The 23,232-nt window shown below is 37.5% G+C and overlaps 1 long non-coding RNA gene across 1 annotated transcript in view; it reads left to right on the top strand.

Moving 5' to 3' along the window:
* The window catches only part of LOC138151055 (uncharacterized), a 138,411-nt gene extending 117,291 nt beyond the window's left edge, over nt 1–21,120 (top strand). The window contains exon 5 of the long non-coding RNA XR_011165731.1: nt 21,103–21,120. This is a non-coding gene — a long non-coding RNA (uncharacterized lncRNA). The remainder of the gene's footprint in view (nt 1–21,102) is intronic.
* Nucleotides 21,121–23,232: the final 2,112 nt, after the last annotated feature.

Raw genomic sequence — 23,232 nt, 5'->3', positions numbered from 1 at the left:
CCAAAATCAATATTCCTAGCCTCATTCACATGTGGTAAAGGGGGATAGGTAGGAATTTTACAAAATAATTTTGGGGTAATATCTAGAAGCATTAACTGCAGGGGAGGGATTGGGATGAAGAAGTGTCTCTTATAGGAAGTGGCACTGGAGCTCAACTTTGAGGAAAAGTTAGAGATTCTAAGGGGCAGAACCAAAAAGGGAGTAGAGTCCAGGCATGGAAGACAACTTGTGCAAAAGCACAGAGATAAGAGGAAATTTGCCTTATCTAGTTTGTAATATAAAATGTGTAAAGGGGAAGAATGTGTGGTAGGCCTAAAAAACTAGGCTGTGGCTATTTTGGAAAGAGCATTGAATATACCAAGAGGAATTTTACTTTTACATAAAGTATCTACGGAGTCACTGGAGCCTTATGAGAAAGGTAACTATGTGGTCATACCAAGTTTTAATTATATCACTTTGGCAGTTGTCTAAATGCAACCATCAAGAGGGGAAGGATCTCGGGGCGGCCAGGTAGCACAGCAAGTAAGAGCACCAGCTCCAGTTTCGGAATCACTCGGGGATCGAATCCAGGCTCAGATATTTAGCACCCACCCAGAAACACCTGGCCATGTAACTTTGAGCAAGTTACTTAACCCCAATTGCTTAGGGGCGGCCAGGTAGCACAGCAAGTAAGAGCACCAGCTCCAGTGTCGGGATGACCTGGGGATCAAATCCAGGCTCAGATACTTAGCACCACACCCAGAAATAACTGGCCGTGTAACCTTGAGCAAGTTACTTAACCCAGATTGCTTTAAAAAATAAAATAAAAAAGAGGGGAAGGATCTGAGGCAGGAGGACCAATTAAGGGCTTGAATTAGGGTGGGATCCCTGTGAGTAAAGAGAATAGGTTAAAGATGAGAGATGCTGTGGTGGTAGGTAGAATGCATGAGAATTGGCAACTAACTGGATATGGAAATAAGTAAGAGTGAAGAGCTAAAGACTCTTCATATTGTGAACCTTGGTAATGAGGGGATCGAGGAGATTAGAACACTAGAACACCAAGTAGATAACTGTGAGAATTGAGTGAACAATACTGACTTGATCTTGTGATTCAATTCTGGATATAGCTTAGCTTCTATTTAATTATGGGTCTAGTCTAAATTCTATCCTGTGAGAAAACTTTACTCAGTTGTGGAAATTGGGAGAAAATCTTAATGCATTGTTTGAACCTAGGCCTGTGTTTCTAGAAAACTGTACCACCTTTGTCTGCTGCTTAAAATCCTTTAATTAAGGACCTCAGTTATGCTTAGCAGATATCTACTCAGACCCAAAGATTGATGCAAGGAGCTTTCTCACAGCTGTACACCTCAAGCAATCCATATGTCTTATCTGAAAACTGGTCCTGTACCAATCAATCAGTTATTGTTTCCATGTTCTTTTGATTATTTACACTCACTTGAGGGGAGTAGGTCCTCTCTTTTTCTGATTTCAGGGACTTGTGCCTCTTTACTCTCCCCTTCCCAACTTAGAAAGTCTCTAATCTTTAATCCATTAAAAGTTAGATGACCTAATACTATATTACTGCCTTTTAATTAATTGGTCTTGTTTGATCAGTTGTTTTGAACATATAAAAGTCTATTTCCCCTTGTATTTGGGCTCCAGTCCTAAGCTGAGGAAGGGGCCTGGTCCTGGTTTATTGGGCAACTGGCATGCATTGATTTGTAAATTGATATGCTCAAAAGATCTGATCTTTGTTTCCTTAGTCATTTCATCTTTCACCTGCCACAGTAAATGGGAGGTTGTTGGTGCCCTCAGGAGAACTAGGAAAATTAGGAAGTGACCATGGGTTCAGCAAAAGAGATAATGAGGTTTTTTTGGGGGTTATGTTGCATGTGAGATGTTTATGGGATATAAGCTAAATAAGCATTGGAGACTTAAAACTGAAACTTAGGAGAGAGACTAGAGCTGGATATATAGATCTAGGAGTTTTCTGCATAAAGGTGAAAACTAAATGCATGGGTACTGATGAGATCACTAACAGAGTATAGAAAGAGAGATGAGGAGGGTTCAGGATAGGGTCTTGGGTTATACACATACTTATTTCTGTCAGTTCTAATCCTAACTCTGGATATTTCTATGCTTTAGGTCCCTTCTCCCTTTTATGTGCTACTCTGAGGCTCTCTTCCCATTAGAATATAAGCTACTTGGGAATAAGGACTGTCTATTTTACTTATATTCATACTCATAGCTTTTAGCATAGTGCTTGGCACATAGTAAATAATTAATAAATGCCTTTTATCTATATCTATCTAAACCCATGTTAAGAGGGGAGGGGTATATGGAGTAAAGAAGCATCCCATATCTCCCTCCTCATCACAATAAAATGGCTAAGAACCTACCTACACATACACCTCCATTACCATCTTATAACCAGGGGGTAAAACAGAAATTGAAAGAATCCACCAGGTACCTACTGAAAGAGGTCATAAAATGAAAACTCCCAGAAATATATCCAATATTGCAGAGCTCCCAGGTCAAAGAGAAAATACTTCAAGCAGCCAGAAAGGAACAATTCAAATATCATGGATCCACAGTTAATATTATATGAAATCTAGCAGTTTCCATGTTAAAGGAGCACAGAGCTTGGAATATTATATTCCAGAAGGTAAAGGAACTAGGATTACCACCAAGAATAATCTGCCCAGAAAAACTGAGTATACTCCTTCAGAGCAAAAGAAAAAAAGTTATTTAATGAAATAGAGGACTTCCAAGCATTGCTAATGAATAAAGCAGAACTAAAGAGAAAATTTGATATTTAAACAGAAGGCTCAAAAGAAGCATAAAAAGGTAAACATAGAAGACTAATCATAAGAGATTGAATGGAGTTAAAGTATTTACATTCTTATGTGGGAAGATGATACATACAATTCCTAAGAACTTTATCATTATCAGGGCAGTTAGAAGAAGCCTTCATAGACAGAAAGCACAGGTGTGAGTAGATTATGTTGGAATGACCTCCAAAAAGATGTAGTGGTGAAAAGGGTGATACACAGGGAGAAGGGGGAAGGGAAAGGTAGAATGGGGCAAATTTTCTCACATAAAGGAGGGACACAAGGATGAGATTTTATAGTGGAGGGGTAAATGGAGGAGTGGTGGGTAATGTGGGTAATCAAGGAGATATATATACATATATATATATATATATATATATATATACATTTAGTTGCATATAGCAATCTATTTTACCCAATGGGGAAATGGAAGGGGTAGAAGATAAGGCATGGGGGGGAACCATAAGGGGGAAGGCAGATTGGGGGAGGTAATGTGAAAGTGATATGAATGTGAATGGGATCAGTTAATGCATAGAACAAAAGTGGATAGCAGAATGGATTGGAAACCAGAATCCAGCAATATGTTGTATACAAGGGACACACTTGGAACAGAAAGATACACAAAGTTGAATGAAGGTCCAGAAGAGTCCATTATGCTTCAGCTGAAATGAAAAGGGCAGAGGTGGCAATCATAATCTCGGGAAAAGCAAAAATTTACCTAATTGAAGAACAATCAGGGAAATTATATTTTGCTAAAAAGTACCATAGAGAATGAAGTCATATATAAAGAAAATTATGGCAAGTTTCTCTGATAAAGGTCTAATTTCTAAAATATATACAGAACTAAGTCAAATTTACAAATAAAAAAGAGCTATTTCCCAAGTGATAAATGGTCAAAGGATATGAACAGGCAGCTTTCCAAAGTCATGGGGAACAAAATGCTCTATCACTATCAGTTAGAGAAAGGAAAATTAAGACCACTCTGAGGTTCCATCAGAACCTATCAGAGATTACAAATACTGGGGCGGTCAGGTAGCACAGCAAGTAAGAGCACCGGCCTCAGTGTCAGGATGACCTGGGGATCAAATCCAGGCTCAGATACTTAGCACCACACCCAGAAATAACTGGCCATGTAACCTTGAGCAAGTTACTTAATACCAATTGCTTTTTAAAAAAAAAGAAATTACAAATGTTGGAAGAGATGAGAGAAAATAGGCACAGTAATGAACTATTGGTAGAGTAGCAAACTGGTCCAGTGATTATGGAGAACAATTTGGAACTATGCCCAAAAAGTAACAAAACAGTGTGTACCCTTTGAGGCAACTATACCACTACTAGGTCTGTATTCCAAAGAGATCAAAGAAAAAGTACCTATATGTACAAAAATATTAATAACAGATCTTTTTGTGGTGGCAAAGAATTGGAAGTCAAGAAGATGCTCATCAAGTGAGGAATGAATGAATATGCTGTGGCATGTGATTGTGATGGAGTATTATTGTGTTATAAGAAACGACAATGGGAGAGTTTCAGAAAAAAAAAAGGCAAGACCTATGTGAACTGATGCAAAGTGAAATGAAAAGAACTGTAAGATAAATGTGTGCAATAGCAATGCTATAATTAGGATTAATTGTGAAAGAAAGTCTTTCGTGTCCGAAAGAAAAATAGCTACTCTGATCAATGCAGTGATCCAAGACAATTTCATGATTTAAAAAATATGTTATTTATCTTCAGAGAGAGAACTGATGAATTCTGAGTGCAAATTGAAGTATAACTTTCTCACTATATTTTGCTTTTTTGTGTGTGATATGGCTAATATGTAAATGTTTTGCATGATTTCATATGTGTAATTGCTATATTGTTTGTTTTCTCAGTATATGGGGGAAGGGTAGGAGAAAGAGAGAGAACCTGGAATTCAAAATTTAAAAAGAAAAGAATTTTTTAAATAAAATTTTAAAAATTAATATGAAAAAGACAAAAAAGGGTACAGAGAATGGAGATAGAATCTGTGGGACAGTGTAAAGTGTAAGAAGACTGGGAATATTGGAATGGTGCAGGTTGTGCTTTCAAACCCTTTGCATAATAAGAGATGGCTATCTAGTATAGGGAAAAGGAAGGTAGATTTTGGGAAATGTAGACAAAAAAATCAATAAATTTTTAAAGGATTCTATTATTCCTAATAATTTTGTCCAAGAAATGAAGTCAGAATTGTAGGAAGTCATTCTTTACATTAAGTTCAAATTGATGTCTTTTCGACTTCCACCCATTACTCCCAAGTCTGCTCTTCTGGACCCAAGCAGCACACATCAATTTCATTTTCTGTTCAAGCCACTTCAAATATTTGAACACAGCTGTCATGTCAGATGTTGCCTATGTTTTGTTCATTTGTGTGTAGACAGCTATGAACACCATTTATTTAGAGGGTCCTTTTCTAGGATTTCTGAATTTTCTCTGGGAAACAATTGCTGTTCTTTTTCTTACAGTATAGCTATTATCCACAGTGGTATCTAGTTTGGTAGAAATATGGAGGCAGTTTTTTTCCCTCTCACTTCTTTTCAGTTTAAATCCTTTTTTTTTACTAGATTTACAAGAAACTAGGAAATGTATTTTTACCAATGTAGCACCCACTCTATCCTGGCAAAGTCTTGAGGCCAAGTACTGTCAAAGAAGACAAGTGCCCATTCAATGGCAGAGGAAGCTGTTGTGTGGGAGTTGTCATTTTTTTAAAAAAAAAAAAGTGCTAGATTTAATTGTGAAAGCGAGAGGAGAGATGATGACACACTTGCAGGAGCAGTGACATTCCCCTTCCAAATACTTTGTTAGGAATGAAGTCAGACAGTTTGTCATCTAGTGTCCCCATACCTCACCCCCCTGCCATGGGGACAAAGACACAAGTTAACCCCACATGCCCTAGAAAGCTGGAATCAGGAGTTCTTTCTCTTCTCTTAGTACTTGGACAGGTTATAGACACTGACCACTCGAGCAGCCATGCACACATTTCTTGGACAAAACCAGAATACTGCGCCAAGTTCTTGAATCACATCAATGTAAAAAAACCAGGGAGGTTTTGCCAACTGAAAAATTCATAGTAAACAACCTTGCAAGCCGCCCATGAGGAATAGTTGAGGGGGGAGAGAGTTGAACTTTTAGGTTAGGGGGTTTGTTTTCTGTTCACATATGATATTGTGTTGCCCGTCTCCTTGCCTTTGTACTAACTATTGCCTATAGCAAGGATGCTCACCCTCCTTCTCCTCTACCCCTTGGTTTCTGACAAGGCTCATCTTAAGCACCAGTTTCTGCATGAGGTCTTTCTTAATTTGCTCTAGCTAGTAATACCTTCCTGTCCTCCTCAAGGTTCTTTGTGCTGGCCTTCTATATGTTACATATACATATATACACACATATAATACATACACATATACATGCACATAAAACAGACATACACGTGAGTCCTCTTATCAGAACATAATCTCCTTGAAGGCATAAACTCCTTTCCTTTTTTTTTCTCTGGTTTGCTGGAGGTACCTGGTCCCTGAGAAATAACAGATGCTTAATAAATAAATATACTATATTTCTTTAAACACCTAGAGCATTGAAAAAATGTTTGTCATATCATAGTCATATTCAAGATCTATCACTACTGAAGTCCACAAAGGTACTGCAGGTATTTGGTTTCAGAAGAGGAAACAAGCTGTTTCTGTTCCTGACATATGCATGGTTCTATAAAGGGAATCAAATTCCCACAGAAGACTCAGTGAGTTTGGGTTTATATTTAGATATAGTCATAAGGACAAATAAAGCAGACAAAAGGGTATGAGATGTTTGGCAATTTCAATGAAAAGGGAGATATGAAAGCATGTCACAATTTCTTCTCTATTGGTATATCACAGCTAAACTGTTGCATAGTGATAACTGTTTTAACAGCAGTTACCATTAATGAAATAAGAACACAAAAAGTGAAATTTTGATCTTAAAAAAAGGAATACATACAACTGACCCTATGTGAACGAGAACATTTGTCATCCCTATAAAAGGTAGAGAGTTAACAAGGCTTCACTGTGATCATTTATGTACATAGGGCAGAAGGTTTATAGCAGTGTCAATCCAAGCTGCCAGCAGGTGTTGCTGTGGCTGTTGGTCTAAAGACTCTATTCATTAAATTTTACCATTCAGGTACATACTCCTTATGACAAGAAAAACAAGAAAAAACACTAAGTCTGTTATACTTAACCCATAAGCCTTCACGCCCTGACCACAACTATGTACGCCAAAAAGGGCAGAGAGAATCACACGGCTGTTCTACCATGATTAGCAGAATATTCCCACTGAGTCTATGATAATATATCATGGCTAAAGATGAAGGCATATAGTATGGCAAGATAATGAATAAATTTATGAAGTGGGAAAAGGTAAAAAAATGAAATTATGATTACTGGTCAATTCAATTTATTCAAATTATTGAATTCTACAAATCTTACAGGTTACAACAGGCCCAACAAGCACATTTTCATGTACCAAAAACCCTATCCGAGACAGAAAAGTTCCTTACATTTAGTAAGCCAAATAACTTATAAGGAAAAATTTTAGTCAAAAACATATTACATGTTTTCTAATTATTCTTACTTCATTTCCAGCATTTCCTGGATTTGTCTTTAGCTTTAACAGATAACGTACAATGCAGATGATCCAATTGCAGTCTTGCTTTCACTGCTCATTTTCCAGAAAGCAATTCTATATTAAGGAAAAAAATGTGAAGAGCTTGAATATTCTCTACAAGATTAGAAGTGTACTTGAAATTAATATACAACAACTCGAAAAAAATGAATGAGAATTTAATCAGTCCTCATGGATTTATCATTTGCTCTTACACACTAAAAAAAAAAATATTAAAAAAAAGAGAAATCCCTGAAGCTGTTCTTAAGTAATGAATAGATGTTCTTTCACTTATCTGTCAGAAGTGAATAAAAAATCACCACATATCACTTAGCTTGAACATATACTTCTGTTGTTCACTAGGTTTGAATAATGTAGTTATGACACAAAATCTATTCAGTTTGGCTAAGGTACTTGTTCATGTGCTCTAGTGGAACTATTTACAGATTACAGAAAACAGTGAATCAGCAGAGAGTTGGCTTAACCAAGTCCTTGAAAATTAGTCACTAGTTAGGGAAGAAGAGTACTACAGAATTTATGACCCCATGAAAAGGTTGAAATGGCTGGGTTACTTAGCTAACCTGAATAGACTTTCTGTCATGGAATCCCTGCTAGAGCCCCAGTAAGATGTAGTGGTTGAGGTCAGTGCAAGTGTGAGTTGGGATAAGAACCCCTAGGATCTGTTATAATATAATTCATTAGATTATAACTTTCCATATAACTCAGACTTTTGTCCAACTCTTCCCATAAAATAAGTAATAAATAAATGTTAAAATTTGAGCTTTTCAAACCTAGTAATCTCTCCAAAAGATGCCTTACTTTGAGCTTAATGTAATAAAAATGATTAGCCATCACAAAATAACCCAGTGATTACATTATTAAAAATACATATATATATATATATATATATATATATATATATATATATATAAAGTTTCTTTTAATGTTAAAAATGGAAAAAGCTTAGTAAGTTAAGTGAGTCTGAACCAAAAGACTTATGGTAGGTTCTTTTTTACTCAAATAAAATGTTTTTTTGTTTTGGAGTTATTTCATATACTGGAGTTGGCCATTTAACTCATAAATTATAAATTAAAAAGAAACCGACTCAGAAAAAAATGTTTAATGAAAGATTCAAAAGTGTCCCTTAAGCTCCAACCTTTGCGCCAGTGTAAAGACAACAAAAATACCATCTAGAGTTCTTTTTTTTTTTCTAGTTACACATATACATTGGAATGCCATACATTTCAATGACTTTCCTAAGTGTGGGAGCATAAGTATGGCCCAGGAAATTGACAAAATACACCAACAAGAATAATTATTTCAAACTCCATATTTGTTACTGACACACAGGAAGACTAATGATTTGTGTATTTGTTTCTGAATCCTGCTACTTTGTTCAAATTATTAGCTACTCCAATGTCTTTTTCTTGAGTAATTTGGATTTTTTAAATAAAAAAGAGTCATGCTTTCTACAGTTATAATTTTGCCCCTACTTTGTCTTTATTCACTTGATTTCTTTTTGTTGTCTCATTTCTATAGCTAACATTTCAAGTATTTTATCAGAGAGTGGACACAATGGACATTACTAATACAGTCTTTCAAGTCCATAAAGTCAGATCTCATTTATTGGGAAGGCTTCCAGTGTTTCTCTTTTATAAACAATACTGGATTTTAATTTTAAATAGTTTATTATATTAATGAAAGGTCTTCTATACTCTTTGGTATATTTATCATGAGCATGATATTTTATAAAAGAGGCTTTTTAGAAATTACTGCATAACTACTAATATATTCATGAAATCTTATTTTTGTATCTAATATGTTTTTTCTTATATTATACACTAGTATTTTCTAAATATCCAATTATAATTTAAAATGGGCTAAAATCTACCATATTCATAAGTAATATTTTAAATATATTTATGTAAAATATGTTGTTAAATGATATATTATTTCCATTGAAATATATTTAAATATATTTTACTTTTGTCAAAATCCTCAAGGGTTAAGTGGGAACTCTACTGTATCTATATGTTAGGGAGAAAGCTTACTATGTGTGCTGCCTTCCAGTCTGACCTACTATGGCATGGAAGTAAACCTGGGTCAGTATAGAGTTGTTTGTCCTTCATTCTTCAAGAGGACCAGCAACATCAGAAAGGTGGGATCTTGAATTGCAAGTGAACTGGAATTAAATGAGGTAGGCCTGTGAAAAGTCACCACCCTCACTCTCTCCTCCAGGACCATCCGAGTCCTGTGGCAAGACATAGATCAAGCTAACTGGGGATGGCCTGGGATGCAGTGGGAGACCATGGTCTTTTTAAGCCAAGATCTTTCCCAGGTCTCAGTCTGAAACTAAAACCATTCTATGATTAAGGGTAGGTAAGAAGTGAGACCAAAAAAAAATGACCTTTTTTACCTACTCAAAAAAAAAAATCAATCTGGGAGTGGAAGATCCTTAGGAATTCTGGCCAGAACACACACAAAAATTGCTATTTACACTTACACTGAGCCAACACAAACCAAACAATTACCAACTGAGGCTTGGATTGGGGCCCATTATTGGCCAATCAGTGAGAATCAAAGCAATTTGAGTTTAAAGCATAGTCAAGTAACTCCATTTGAATCTGAATGGTCCTTATCAAAGCCTGGTTTAACAGAGCTCTTATTCAATAAATTTATTTTCCTTTGGACAGAGCATCCCCACAAAAGTGTATGATTCCCCAGGGGGAGGGAGCAGCATTGCCCAGTTGGAATTGGCCAGATCAGTGTATACTCTACAGTCACCAAAGGAGATGAAGAATCTTGTAGGTATGTGTCACATCCTTTCTATTCAAGGTTTGACTAAGTTTTTAGCACTACACACACACACACACACACACACACCTTGAAATGACTAATATTCAGGGCAGAGTCAAGATGGCAGAGTATAAGCAGGATCTCCCTACTGCTCCCACTTCCACCTTCCCCAGTCCATGTGAAGGGAGACTCTGAGCAAACTTTGGAGCTGCAGAACCCACAAGATGACACAGAGAGGCTAATTTCCCGCAGAGCACAGCCCGGCAGGCCAGCAGGAATTGGCCAGCACAGCACTTTGGGAGCTGAGCCCAGGCCCGCATGAGCCATAAGTTTTGGCCCCAGGGCAGGCCTGACCAGCCACCAGGTGGAGGGACTCCAGATCACCAGCAACTGTGGCCATTTCCAGATTTATGAACACATGGATGTGAAGGACAAAGTGAGAGGTTGGTGCAGTGGGTATTTTGGGACCAGTGGCTGGGAGAGTGTTGGCTTTTGCCCCCAGGGCGAGAAGTCACTGAGATGCCTTGGCTCAGGCAGCCCCACTCTGCAGTTTCAGCTCCTGGACTGCAGTGTGGGGGGACCAAGTGACCAGTCTGAGGGGTAATCGCTCTTGCTTTAACCTGCTTGGATCTGGATTGCCATCTAGGATGGAGGTCCTAGGGTGTGTGACCAGCTTGCCAGAATGGAGGCCTCAGAGAGGGCACCCAACTGATACTTCCGGCAGCTGAGAAAACTCCAGTGTTTGGGATGAAAGCTCCCCTGTCTGGTGGCAGAGTCCTACTGTGGCAAAAATCCCAGGGGTCAAGTGACTGAGGGGCAACATGATCAGGCAAAGGAAACAAAGCAAACAGAAGAATCCAACATTAGACTCCTATTTGGGGGACAAAAAGGAGCAAAGCATGGAACAGGAGGAAGACAGTGAAGTCAGAACTCCTGCACCAAAAGCTTCAAAGGAAAATACGAGCTGGTTACAGGCCATAGAGGACCTTAAGAAGCAAATAAGAGAAGTGGAAGAAAATTGGGAAGAGAAATGAAAACGATGCAAGAAAATTATGAAATGAGAGTCAACAGCCTGACTGAGGAAAATCACACCTTAAATAACAGACTAACTCAATTGGCAAAGAGGCTCAACAAGGCAATGCAGAGAAGAATGCCTTAAAGGGCTGAATTTGCCAGAAGGAAGAAGAAGCTCAAGAGCTCAATGAGGAGAATCATTCCCTCAGATTTGGAGTGGAGCAGAGGAAAACTAGTGACTTTATGAGAAATCAATATGATGTTGAACAGATCCAAACAAATGAAAGAATGGAAAACAATATGAAATATCTCATGGGAAAAACCACTGACCTGGAGAATAGATAGATCCAGGAGAGATAATTTTAAAATTGTTGGACTACCTGAAAGCCATGATCAGGGAAGGAACCTGGAAATCATCCTCCAGGAGGTTCTCAAAGGAAAATTGCCCTGATGTTTTGGAACCAGAGGGCAAAATTGAGGTTGAAGGAGTCCACTGTTCACCTTTTGAAGAAGATACCCCCCCAAAAAAAAATTGCTGAGAATATTTTGGCTAGGTTCTGGAATTCCCAGATCAAGGAAAGAATGTTGCGAGCAGCAGGAAGAAACAATTTCAGTATTGTTGAAACAAGATCGGGATAACACAGGATCTGGCAGCTTCTATATTGAGGGATCAAAGGGCCTTGAATATGATATTCCAGAGGGCAGAGGAGCTTTCTCAGGTTAGAATATATACTCTGCAGGGCTGTCTCTTGACTCAACATCTTGCCTAGAACATGTCTTGATTTTCCAAAGTCACGGGGACCGTGGATATTTCCTAAGTCATTCAATGACTAATTCTATCAGTTTTGACTAGAGAAATTCTTCATTCATTAAAAAAAAAGTAATATAGTATAGACGCTTACTTGCACTTTGTTTAATACTTGAACATCTAATAATTTCTGCTATCCACCCCTTAATATCTAAAACTGAACTAGAACAAAATCAATTGTCCTAGGGTGTCTTGAACAATTTACCACACTACTATTAGAAGTCCTGTATATAACAGGCATTTATAAATAGACCTGGAAATTCCCTATCAGGGTGGGGAACCTGTGGCCTCAAGGCCACATGTGGAGTTCTAGGTCCTTGGGTATAGCCTTTTGACTAAGTCCAAGTTTTACTTAACAAATCCTTTTATTAAGGGAATTTGTTCTGTAAAGTTTGGATTCAGTCAAAGGATCACACTTGAGGACCTAGAAGACCAGATGTGGCCTTGAGGCTGCAGGTTCCCCACCCTTGTGGCCTATTCTATGTCTCAAAAAGAATGTAGGTCCACCTTTACATGAAGCAGGAAGACAGCTGTGGGTAGGTAATTAATACCTTCATCACTCTCCTATCTTCAGTAAGGATATTCTACTTGGAATAGTATCTATCAATGAGATATTTGAAGTCTACCTGTATGATTCTTTTAGAGTTCAGAAAAAAATAAAACTACTTTCCCTATTTGCTTCAGGGGGAAGGTGTTCTGCCTTCAACTTGGAGAATAACAGTGAGCTTAATCTTAGGCAGTTTAGTTACCCCTCCATTCCCACTATATAGTTATTAAACAAAAGACAATCATAGAAGCAAACATATTTATCAAAGCAAGAAATTAAGACATCAGGGAAGATATATCAATCAATTTGAGGGATAGAATACACAAGAGTTAGAGAATTCAGTAACTCTAGAGGGAAATGAAACCTCAGTTCTATCAGGGAGAGAACAAACAGACCAATGCATTTTTAGCAGTCTGACATTGCAGGTACTGGGAATAAAAGGATAGTTTGGGGTTTGATTTTTCTTCATATGTCTGCAACAGGGCCTCCCATTCACCACTCAAAGTCCATGCTTTGTCTCCTTTTCCTGTCTTTTTTCTGATTTTCTTTATAGGCAATCTCCCAGCCAAAATGTGGTCACATTCCCTACCATACACTTTGTTACCAGATACATTCAAAGGACCACCAAGCTCACTTGGAGTTAAAGCTATATTTATTTTGCTTAAAAATATATTCATCTGCTTCATTAAGATTCTTGATGTCCTTGGCATCTAATTTGGAATTCTGGTATTTTTCTTTGTTTCCTCATTTGCTGTTAATTACCTTATATCATTTGAGCACTCTCTCTCTTTCTCCTACCTCCTTCCCTTTTTTCCTTCTCTTCCAAATAAGCAACTAGATAACAATTTATCATTTATTTGATATTTGGTGAAGCAACTTTTTCTTCTATTTATAAACTCAAAGCTCTTTCCATTTTTAATTGTGTTTTGCTTTTAATTTTTACAATATCTGCTTTTGTTTTTCTTTGAGTTTCATTAATTTGCTGGTTTTCTCACTTTATTCAAGTCTTTTCATTAGAGAGAAAGTAGTGGATAGTACTTTCAGAGAGTCAAAGTCCTAGGTTCACTCAAACTTTCCAATTTTCATTTTCCTCATGTGTAAAATGGAGATAAAAAACCCTGTACTATCTTGAAAAATTATCAAAAAATTCAAATGAAAAAAAAATGATGCCAAGGGAAGCCTTTGTGTCTTCTTGTTAGCAAGCACAAATGAAGTAATAAGTCCAAGGAGAATATTTGTATGCTAAAGGATGGTGATTGAATGGTCAGATCATATGTGAAGGCATAAAGGTCACATAAAAAACAGACAAATATTTAATGTATTATTTACAAACTTTAGTAAAATAAACAAGGGAGAAAGTGAATAAAAACAACTGACAATTATATAGGAGTTTAAAACAAGTTATTTTATATAAGATAAAAATTATTCTCTAGACAGTTTTAGTTGCATCCTTTAATTTTTGTCTCATCAAAATTTTGTTATTTATTGATCCTACAATTTCTTCTTGACCTATAGTATTCTTTAGAGGTAAAAATTCTTTGCCATTTTGTGGTGATGAAGAGAATATAGGCATAGATATCCTGCACAATCATTTTGGCAGAAGACATGTGGGTGTATGAGTGTGTATACACATTTAAAAAAAAAGAAAATGGATTCTGCAATTATAGAACAATAGATGTGACTTTAATTCCTATTAAAATTCTGGAACGCATGATTAAAGGCATGGTTAGTGAACATTCAAATAAAGAAGGACTGATAAAGAAGAGAAAAATATCTTCCTCAAGAACAGGGAATGCCAGGCTAACCCTATTTCTTCTTTTTTTCTTTCTAAATATAGTAACTAAATGGAAAGCTTTGGGGCTTTTTTTTTTCAAGTGAACAGATAATTCAGGTGTAAAATTACTTTAATCAGAGAGGCTTCCTATCCCCTCAGCACAAATATACACGCTTCAAAAAATAAAATTAAAAAACACACATAAAATAGAAACCAGAGCAGAGAGAATAGTCCTGTCATTGGGAAGGGGAGAATAGGACATCAGCAGAAACGGAGGCTGCCTTTCTCATCCATTCTAGATGCAATTTACCTAAGTTCAGAGCACATTGTTGTGTTGTTAACATGAAAAAGATAGAGGGAAGTGGCCAAGATAGTAATCACCATGAAGCTGATTCAGAACTGGTTAGTGGAGTATCCATTTGGAAGAAAGAATGCAGTGGAATTCCCCAGGAATCTGTGCCTTATCCTGTCCTATTTAATCATTTTTCAATAAATAGCCTAGGTAAAGGGGGGGGGGGGAGGAGTGAAGGGAATGAGGGGAAGAGTGGGAGAAAGGGAAAAGGGGAGAGGGGGAAAAGGGGAGGGGGTAGAGACTGCAAAAGAGGGAGACAGAGCTGAAGAAATGGATAGCTAAGCTATGATGATCTGGAAAATGAGGTCATCTGGTCAAGTAAGTTCCAGGATCAATGACTATGTGATAGGCTAGCATCATGGCAGCCCCACTTTATGGAATAAAGAAATCATCATCTTTAATTGAGTCATGTTGTCAATGTGGAGAAAGTTTCTCTTCATCCTTCTTCCTTAATCACTATCCACTTATTTCCCTGTATTTCCTTAAGTTGGGTTTTACCCTGATTTTACCTTTTCACATAAAAATTTATGATTATCTATGAATGTGGTATGTTACCTGTGTATGTACACTGCTAACACCCATGATGTGGGAAACCTAGAGAATAATTTGGCCAGAAAGTCTCATTTTCTAACTTGGACACTTCAGAGCTCATATTATTTCTTTATTGCTAATAATCAGAGGGTATTTTTAAAAGTTCTTAATCTCTGCAGGAAAAAAAAAATGCCTCATCTACCATTGGATAAAAGCCTTGGACCTATCTTCTAAAATGTTTCACCTAGTGAGATTGCTGAATGGGACTAGCCAGCATCCACTCTAGGGGAAAAGAAAACAAGGGTGTGGCTAAAAGGAAAGTTCCATCCACATCCCCATAGAGAGCAGTTTTGTATGGAAGAGTAGACCCAACCCCTCCCCCACCTTGGAGAAAGCAAACTCCACCCTCCACAGAATCATTTGCCGGCAATATTAGGATGAATCAACACTGTGATTATGTACCCAAGAAAGCTAAGACAATTCTAAGCAACATTATGACATGTAGCATTCAAGACTAGAAAAATGGAACTTTGCTATATCACTTGAAGTATTTAAGCATTTGACAGGTCTCTTGTAAAGGGAATGCTGGTTTGGATATGGATGGGGCTTACTAGATAGTACCAGATGTCCTTTCCAACACAGATTGTGTGATTGAAGCAGTGGCTCTAAAATCCAGAGACCTTGATAACATTCTCAGTTCTCACATTTAATAGCTATATGATTATGACCAAGTTAACCTATAAAATGGGGGTAACAGTATTTGTATTACTTTCCTTACTGGGATATTTGATAAAAAAACATTTTGTAAGCCTTAAAGCACTATAGAACTACAGATTATCTTTATAACTGTGAAATTCTTTTTAATATGATGTTTTCACCTATATGTTTAGAAAGACTAATTAATTATATGGTGCCACTGATACAGACATTCCATTATAGAAGGGCTGGACTGGAAGGTTTAAATTTTCCCCCCTCTCATCTTTCTGGAGCATGAGAAGAAACTACTTTGTAATTGGATGTGTTTGTGTTTCAATGCTTTATAATATGGTTATTATAAAGGTGTCCTTGTCTGTTCCTTTCCGGTATTTTAAAAAGCTTTCATTTACTGTTTGAGCAATTCCAGGAACTACTCACCTGTGGTTCATGGTATTGAAAGGGCTTTATAATGCAACCCAATTTGCAGGGTGATTGCAAACCTTTGTGCAATTTTCCAAGAAAACTCTGGTGTTGCACTGTGATAGAAATGCCCCATGTCTCTTTTTGATACTCACAGAGGGAGCTACTCATGACAATATAACAGCAAGAATTCAAAATAATATCCAGGAACTGGGTGAAGAAAATGTTTCAGAGGATGGTTGTATGTGGAACGTGGAGTCGAGGGAAAACAGCTGCTTGCAAAAGTGGTGCACAAGTTTCTCCTCCAGAAACCCAAGGGCTACATCTGATCCAGGCTACTTAGGGGATCTAAGCGTGGACAACTCCTAGAAGTACCAATTCTGAATCTACCCAATTGTCTTGTGAGGATGCATTGTAATAATAATAGAAATGATAATCAATAAAATTATAATAATATGTACATAGAGATTTCCGGTTAGCAAAACCTTTGAGGAAATTTCATTCCACTAAGAAATGGTCAAGTAGCTATAACATTTACATGGATAATGGAATACACAGTCAACGCAAATTCAGGGTTTGTGGTAAAGCCCAAGTGACTGGAGGCATGGAAGAAAGTCTTCTGTAGGAGGAACCTGGCTGCTAAGCTGAACCTTGAAGGAAGCCAGATTCCAAGATATAGAAAGAAGGAGAGTAGATGTTCTAGGCATGGGGACAGCATATTCAGAGGCATACCTATGAAATAGAAAGAATGTCCTCTCTGAAGAACAAATAGGGCAGTTTGGTTGGAATGTAGAATATATGAGAGGGAATGATGTAAAGTGGGTCTGGAGAATAGGCTGGAGCCACATTTGGAAAGAATGCCTAACAACAGACTTTTTATCTTCTCCCTAAAGCAATGGGAAACCACAGAAGTTTCTTCAGCAGGAGAGTGACAGGGTCAGACATGTCCTTTAAGAATACCAGTTTGACAACTTCTACCTATAATTCCTAGTTCTGCTCTCTGGGACCAAGCAGAACAAATCTAACTCTTTTCCCACCTTTGGAGCTGGAACTCCCAAATCCCAGATCCAATATTTACTATTATCTACTAATGTCACAATCTCTGATCTTCAGACTTCTTATCTGTTTTATAGAGATAATTATATCTGCACTATTTATATCCCTGAATTGTTGTGAAGAAATTCCTTTGCAATACTTAAGTATTATTTAAAATGAGTTAAAATTCTTATTGTTATTACTATGATGATACACAGTCTTTATGCTATTGTGTAGCAGAGTATTGTGTCCGTTTTTTTATGTCAATAATCTACCTTACCTACACTTGCTATATTATGAAAACTTGCTACTAGAATTAAATAGGGATGAAAGCACAGTCCTAGTCCTGACCTCGGGCCATTAAACAACCAGTCAAGTCAGCAAATCCTAGATCAACAAACCCCAACATGGAACTGATTGTAAAATACAAGAAAACATGTATTGAGTAATTAAGGCTGGCAGGTTTAAAGAGATTCAAAATCATGGAAGACTCCCTTTTAATACTATAAACATGATTAATAAAAGAGGGGAGAAATTGGGGTCTGGATCAGTGATTTCCTTAGTGTAGGAACTTCTGATCGTGGAAACTCTTCCCACTGATATAATGATTAACCTCTGTAATTTAGATTTGTTGACAGTTTCCTGTTAATGTTAATTAATCCCATGAAATGCCTTGTCCATCGTCATACAGTTAGTATGTATGTATTTCAATAATCACAGGCCTAAAAACAATTGGCAGCTAGGTGATACAGTGGATAGAGGGTCAGGAAGACTCAGCTTGGTGGTTTCAAATCTGGCCTCAGACACATACCAGATGTGTGACAAGTGGGCACGACACTTAAGTGTGTTTACCTTAGTTTCTTCATCTGTAAAATAAGCTGGAGAAGGAAATAGCAAAGCAATCCAGTATCTTTGTCAAGAAAACCCCAAATGGGGTCATAAAGAGTCAGACATAACTGAACAATAGCAAAGACAAACAATAGATTGCCATTCTAAAAATAACTAGGTGCTGGTCTCAGGCAATACTGCAACCATTGACGTAAGAAAAGTAGAATAAAGAAGTATAGTTGAGATATATTGGGTCCTACTATCACCTCATTTTATCCTCACAAGAAACTGAGGAAATCATTATCCATATTTTATAAACGAGGAAAATGAGGCAAAGAGAGGTTACAAGATTTGCTCAGGGTTGCAAAGTTTACTAAGTATCTAAGGTGGGATTTGCAGTCAGGTCTTCCTAACTCCAGGTCCAATGTTCTATTTGCTGCACCACTTAGCTGAACCCTCAGGACTGAAGACCTTGGTTCCACCTCTCCTACTTATCTTTTCTACTTCCATCTCCCAAATGCAGCCAGGCCCCCCAGTAACCATGGGATTATATGGCACCATTTCATACTTGAAACATTAACTGTTCTATAGTGCCTTGTGGAGGTGCCTAATTGTGACATGGGATCCCCAGTTCCATAGGTTTCATATCCTATGGTATATATTCAACTGTCCCCTTTCACTTCTCCCAGCTCAATGATGATAAAATGAATTCTGCCCAATCAAGTCTGCTGCTGCACAAATTTCCAGTTGAAAGGCTAGTCTGAGCTAGTATGACTGTTCTCTCCAATTCAACACCACCCCCATCAATCCTTCTGGAGTGAGAGAATGAGATTGAAATATTTAGATCGTAGTACTAGTAAACTTGTCATAGATCCATTCAGTCTCAAACTCAAATGCTCTGGCTTGAGCCAGGTAGGTGATTATGCATGCCTTCCCACCCCAGTCAGGTGTTCTGTTTTTCTGTCTAGAAAATCCATGGGCCTCAGAATTGTGTCATTCAGATCTTGTATCTCCTGTAGCTTATTACCGCTATCATGATTCATATACCATAATTTGTGTAGCCATTCTCTAATTGATGGGCAGCTTCATAGTTTCTAATACTTCACTACCAAAATCAAAACAAAACAATGAAACCCCTCCTACATGAATTTTTATACACGTAGTTCCTTTTGCTCTTTTTTTCCCATCTCTTCAGTATACAGGACTAATAATGGTATCATTAGGTCAAAAGGTGTGTAGATTTTTTTTTCAGATTTTTCTTTTTGCTGTTTGGAGGGGGGAAGGTAGGGAAATTGGGGTTAAGTGACTTGCCCAAGGTCATAAGGTTAGTTTTGTGTTAAGTGTCTGAGGCTGCATTAGAGCTTGGGTCCTCTTGATTCCAAGGCTGGTGATCTATTCACTGCACCACCTAGCCTCTGCAAGGTGTGTAGATTTTAATAATTTATCAGATGTCAAAAGGATATAAGACTTCACTGCTTCCCAGCAGAATGTAGACTTTTTTTTTTTTGCTTTTTGGAGGGCAATTGGGGTTGAATGACTTGCCCGAGGTCACACAGCTAGTTTTGTTGTTGTTGGGGTTTTTTGGTGTTAAGTGTCTGAGACCGGATTTGAACTCAGGTCGCTCTGACTCCTGGGCCAGTGCTCTATTCACTGATCCACCTAGCCATCCCTAGAATGTAGACTTTTTGTAGGTAGAGTTTTGTCTTTATCTTCCTATCCACAGTTCTTAACACATAGCAGATACTTAATTGCTTGTTCATAGATTGATTGGTCAATATCAAGGGGCATCATAGCTTAGTGGATGGAATGCTGTACTTGAACCAGGAAGACATGGGTTTGAATCTCACTTCTGGTACTGACTAGCTGTGTGGCATGTGGAAGTCACAGTCTTTCTGAGCTTCCATTTCTTCAATTGTAAAATGAAGAGGTTGAATAAAGGTTAAATGGCCTCTAAGGTCCCTTCTAATTCTAAATCTAAATCTCAAAATCCTCTAATACAGGATTTGATCTTTGAGACTGAACTAGAATTTGTATAGGGTGAAGGCCAGCTAGGTGGTGCAATGCATAGAACACCAGGCCAGGAATCAGGAAGACTCTTCTTTGTGAGTTCAAATCCAGCCTCAGACACTTACTCATTATGTAACCCTGGGCAAGTCATTTAACACTGTTTGCCTCAGTTTCTTTATATGTAAAATGAACTGGAGAAGGACATGGCAAACCACTCTAGGATCTTTGCCAAGAAAACCTCAAAGTATAACAAAGATTTTGACATCCCTGAAAACTAAAACTAAAACAAGTGAAGTGTAGAGTCAAGCCAGGGTCTGCTAAGATACACATCCAAAAAGTAGGACTTCAGAAAGGGAAAATGGAGTTGCTCCCTAAGGTCAGCAAAGTTAGCATAGAGTCATGGAGACTACCCTCTTAAGGAGGCAGGGAGACAAAAAGTTGTCAGAAAATGATTTGTCCCATGCACTGTGAAATGGTGGAGAGAACCCTAGACCTGGATACACAGGACCAACCAACCAAATCAAAATCACAGAGGTGCTGTCTCCTACTTGGTGAAACTCTGGGGGCTCTAGTTCCCTCATCTACAAAATCTAATTTTCTTCAACACACATTTACATTTTCCAAGGACCTACTTTGCACAAGGCATCAGGCTAAGCAAAAACAAAGAATCTTGGCTTTCCAGGAACTTTCATTTTATGAGAATAAAGGATTATACCTAGATTATCTTGAAAATACCTTCCAGGTTTAAATCCTATGGTCAATGAACTTTCTTGCCAAAGAAGATGATTATTTTTAATGTCAGGTGGTTGAGTTTTTTGCTTGTTTCTTTCATAGGGAGTTGTGGAATCAAAACAAGATTCCTGCAAGAACCAAGGTCCTTGATGGTATACTTGAATACAAAACTCCATTCAAAACCTAGGACTACATCATGGTTTGTATTTATCATTCTCAGCCTGTGTTTTCATAGCTGCAGAGACACATCATTTGGACCTCTTCAACTGGCTGGCAAGATGGCAAGTCATCTGGTAGGCAGACAACACTGTTGCACAAATAAGCACAGAACATAAATAACTTCGTGTAATTTGTTTATTGTAATTAGTGAAGCCTGAAAATATATCCTTTTCTTGCCTGACCTCATCTACTAATCTGCCTAACAAAAACTGATTATACTCTGGAATAGTTAGAAGAACTATGTCTGGTTGTATGTCATAAATTGTGGTAGAAAAAAATATATAAGGCATAGAACGCTTTTTGGAGTCAGAGAATAACGTCTTATGTGCAACAAACACTCCAAATGCTGAGAAAAAAATGTGTAACTTTATGACCTGCTGCTTTTAAAAAGTATGATTGCAAACAGCTATTTAAAATGTTAAGATTAAAAAGAATAACATGATGGGTTTCCTGTAAAAATATCTCTCTTATTTATTTTCTTACTTCCTTGGCTTTGCTGCTTTTATTCTTGGCCTCTCAAGATCCATCTACATAATTTTTATTACATGCATTGTATGGTTTTCTAAATGATGGGGAGATTGTTCCTTAATATTAAAGGAGGTATGCCTTACAGAATCACAGTTTCAGAGTCAGAAAGGACCTAAGAATCCATCTAGTCCAATTCATACAAAATATGCCTCCTTTTTACAACATACCTAACAGTCATCTAGTCTTTGCCTGAAGACCTCCAGTTATAGGGAACCCATTACTTCTTCAGTTAACTTTAATTATTAGGATGATTTCCATCATTTTCAGTCTAAATTTGACTTTTTGCAGCTTCTACCAATTGCTCCTTGTTTTACTGTCCGGGACCATACAAAACAATTTTAATTCCTCACATGACAGCCTTCCAAATACTTAAAAAGAGCTATCTTGTCTGTCATTATTTTTTTTTACTCCCAAAGTTAAATACCTTATTTTATTAATTTTTTTTTGCAATCCATCCACCTCTTGTATAATCTCAAGTTTTTTATCATTCTGGTTGACCTTCTCCATGTTCTCTGATTTATCAATGTCCTTCTTAAAACATGGTGCCCTAACTTGAATATAGTTATCCCTTCTACATCATGACTTTCCTCATTGTAGTTTCCATATGTTGTGGATTGGCATAAGAAATTAAATGGAAAATTTTGGGGGCTGTTTGTTTCCACAGTTTAGAAACTCAGAAATGCATAAAATATATGTACAACATTGTATGATATCAACATATTTTATGTTTTAATACCATTAATGGTTCAGACTTTTTCTCTGGTACACAGGGAGGGTGAACAAATTTTTCACAGATTTGCCAAATCACAGGGACACCATGCCCCTAACACATGTGATGTGGAAGGGATAACTGCACCAGTCTCCAGATGTAGTATGAAAAAGGCAGTGGAAATGTATAAAGTGATGCTCATCTTCCTTGGCCTAACTATAATATTCTTAAGTAGTTCAAAGATTCATGGCTTTTTTGGGCTTTCATATCATATGTTGTCTCAACTGAGTTTACAGTGCCCTGGCACTATCAAATAACTTTCAAATAAGTTTGTCTACCTAGGCCTACCCAATGTGGTACATGTGAATTTTTTTTTTCAGTTGAAGAATGAGACTTGGGGCGGCCAGGTGGTGCAATGAGTAAGAGCACCAGCCCCAGAGTCAGGAGACCTGGGATTAGTTCCAGCCTCAGATACTCAGCACCCACACAAAAATAACTGGCCATGGAACCTTGAGCAAGTTACTTAACCCTGATTGCTTTAAAAAAAAAAAGAGTGAGACTTTACATTTATCCCCATAAAATTCTATTATTTTGGAGCTATCAAATGTTCTGGCTTTGTTGACATATTTTTTTATATGACTTTACCATTCTTTGTATTAACTGTTCTTCCTAACTTTGTGGTAAATCTTTGTGTCCCTCACCTGCAGCCCTCCATTTCCCATCTCCACTCACTTACACTGACTGTCTCTCATGTCTGAAATACATACCCCTCTTAC

The sequence above is a fragment of the Petaurus breviceps genome, unplaced genomic scaffold (genome assembly GCF_028583685.1).
Source record: "Petaurus breviceps papuanus isolate PSGF00001 unplaced genomic scaffold, PetGlider_PUasm1.0 90895, whole genome shotgun sequence".
Classification (NCBI taxonomy): Eukaryota; Metazoa; Chordata; class Mammalia; order Diprotodontia; family Petauridae; genus Petaurus; species Petaurus breviceps.
This window is presented reverse-complemented; position numbering and strand designations above follow the sequence as displayed.